This window comes from Arvicanthis niloticus, chromosome 29 (genome assembly GCF_011762505.2).
Source record: "Arvicanthis niloticus isolate mArvNil1 chromosome 29, mArvNil1.pat.X, whole genome shotgun sequence".
NCBI lineage: Eukaryota > Metazoa > Chordata > Mammalia > Rodentia > Muridae > Arvicanthis > Arvicanthis niloticus.
Window position 1 is genome coordinate 22,571,233 of NC_133437.1, and position 3,080 is coordinate 22,574,312.

At 41.6% G+C, this 3,080-nt stretch overlaps 1 non-coding gene across 1 annotated transcript; it reads right to left on the reverse strand.

Moving 5' to 3' along the window:
• Window positions 1-1,223: 1,223 nt before the first annotated feature.
• LOC143440521 (small nucleolar RNA SNORA17) lies at window positions 1,224-1,355 on the reverse strand. Its single transcript, XR_013108171.1, has one exon. It is a non-coding gene; the product is annotated as a small nucleolar RNA SNORA17 (small nucleolar RNA).
• Between the last annotated feature and the right edge of the window lie 1,725 nt (window positions 1,356-3,080).

Here is a 3,080-nt window from a genome sequence, read left to right on the forward strand (position 1 = left end):
AGAGACAGGCACATGTCCACTTCCATGTTTCTCTCTCTCTCTCTCTCTCTCTCTCTCTCTCTCTCTCTCTCTCTCTCTCTCTTTTTCTCTTGCTCTCTCTCTCTGGTGCTCTCTTCCCTAGCCCCTCCTCTTCCTTTTCCTCTTTCTCTCCTTACTCTTCCTCTTCCTCTCCTTACTCCTTCCACCTTAGCTCCTCCCAACTTGCAAGAAAAATATCCCACTACACAGAACCCTGAGCATACATTTCACCAGATTTGACACATGAATTAATATGGTGCTTTGGTAGGAAGAAAAACTCCAAGAATGGACTTGGCTGAGTTGCAACAATAAACACCAGAATCAATCAAATGATAATACCAACCAGAAAACTCGAAAGAAAAAAAAGTAAACCAACAAAAGTCTCGTGTATAAACTAATATTAAAGATTTCTGAACACACACACACACACACACACACACACACACAACTACAAGCTACATAAAGATCTTGCATATTCTAAGATCTAGGAAGTAGTGGTGGTTTGAATGTAGAATGTCCTCCACAGTCTTGGGCATTTGAATGCTTGGTCCCCAGATGGTGGCGCTGTTTGGGGAGGTTTAGGTGGAGAGGCCTTGCTGGAGAAGTCTATCAGAGGAGGTAGGGTTTTGAGAACAAAAGGCCTCACATTCATTTGATCTCTCTGCTTAGTGTTTGCCATTCAAGACTTGAGCTCTTAGCTTCCCATTCCTGCCTACTGCTTGTCCAACACAATAGACTCTTATCCTTCTGAAGCCATGAGCCCAAATAAATTCTCTTGGTCAGGAAATTTTATCACAACAGAAAGGTAATGTGGCTCCTATAAATTTTTCCACTATGAATGGCTTCATCATTGAATATATGTTCAACTAAAATATTACAGCCAGACATGAGAAGAGGAGAAAGTTCTTGAATTCTGAAAAACAAAAACAAAAACAAAACCTTCCTGTGGGGTTTGAATGACAATGACTCCCATAGTTTCATATAATTAAATTCTTGGTCTATATTTGGCAGAACTGTTTGGGAAGGATTAGGAGGTGTGGCCTTGTTGGAGGAGATATGTCTCTAGGGATGGGCTTTGGGGTTTCAAAAAGACCCAGTCCCCCCCCCCCCCGCCTCACAATTAAAAAGTAAAGAATGCAGGCTAGATCACTGACGGGGCCCCTTGGCACCAGATTGGTGGTCTTCTCAGGCTCACCTTTTTGGGAACCATTAGCCTACTAACCATTCAGATGTTCATAGGTCAGAACACTGAGCATAGACATAACCCCTCTCCTCTGTGCCATCTACTGATGTACATGTGATGCATCCGCCACACCAACAACACCTCTGGGGGAAGGCAAGTCAATCTCTTATAAAACCCCTTATAAAAGCAAAGATCAAATCACATACTTCCAACATACAATGGCACAGAGTATATGTTACTATTTTTAAAGGAAGGAAAGGTGTCATGGTGAAGAAATACTGGATCAAAGCAAGACAGAAACCAGCAGAACGAATCCTGTAACTCCATGCCCAGTATCAAAGGGCTTAGATGGGCTCTTCCCATCTGCCCTTCTGCATGCAACAAACTTCACTCTCTCAGGCTGGTTCCACTCCCTGGGTGCAGCTCTTCCTTGGCAGACATCTCACAGCTCTTGGGGACTCCTATGCAATCCATGCTTCCCTTTCATAAAGACTCCCCACCACACTGTTGGCCTCAGTGGCTCTGGGTACCACACATTCAAATATATAGCCAGTGGGGGTGGAGCATTCTCATTCAAACTACCACAGTCTTCATCTTGGTTGGGCTTCTTTCACTGGGCAAAAAAAGTCCAAGATCCATTCATGTTGTAATTTGCATTGATAGTTCATTCCTTTTTATTGCCAAGTAACTGTTCCCTGTGTAGAAATGCCCTGGAGTTTATCCATTCACCTAAGATGGGTCTTTGTTATTTTTTTTTTTCTGATTTGGGCCATGTTTTAGTTTATTTTCCCATTTCTGTGATAAAATGCTCAAAGAGAAGCATAGATAAGGGAGGAATGGCTTATTTTAGTTCACAGTCAAATTATGTCTATTTGTCCATAATATTCTATTATAATGTCACAGTTCATAATAATCATCTCATAGTCTAATGATCTACCATGGTGGGTAAATCAAGGCACAGGAGGTTGAAGCAGCTGGCCACATTATCCCATAGTCAGAAGAAGAGAGTAATGAAGGTATGCCTCTGCTCTGCTCACTTTCTATACTTTTACATAGTTCAGGATCCCTTCTCTGGGGAATGGTGCCACCCACAGTGGCCAAGTCTTCCCACCTCAGTTAGGCAATCAAGATAATCCCCACAGACAAGCTCAAACACCTCTCCCAAGTGATTCTAACTTATGTTGACAACTAACATTAACTGTCACAGGGCTTTTAATAATAAAGTCACTGAGAGCATTCAGACACACATGTCTGAATGGGCATGTTTCTTTCTCTGAAGTAAATAGCTAAGAGTAGAAGGATTGGATCATATAGTGTCTCTAACTTTTAAAAATATTGCCAAGTTATTTTTAAAGTGACCATACTGTTTTACTCTTCCAGCAATAGATGCTAAGGTAATTAATTCAATGACTCAACCATTAACAAGCACCACTAAAAGGATTGGATAGTTATATGAATAGAGGAAAGAAAAAAATAAGCCTCAATGAATACTGCATACCACTTAAAAATGTTGCTGACCTAAATGTAGAGCCTGAGATAATAAAACTTAAGAGACATTATTTAAAATTCTGGGGTTAGCTGGGCATAGTGGCACACACCTTTAATTCTAACAGGCAGGTGGATCTCTGGGAGTTTGAGACTAGCTTGGTCTACAGAGCGAGTTCCAGAACAGCCAGAGCTACACAGAGAAACACCGTCTTGAAAAAAAAAAAAAAAAAAAAAAAGATGGGGCTGGAGAGATGGCTCAGCGGTTAAGGGCACTGACTGCTCTTCCAGAGATCTTGAGTTCAATTCCCAGCAACCACATGGTGGCTCACAACCATCTGCAATGCAATCTGATGCCCTCTTCTGGTGTGTCTGAAGACAGATATACATATAC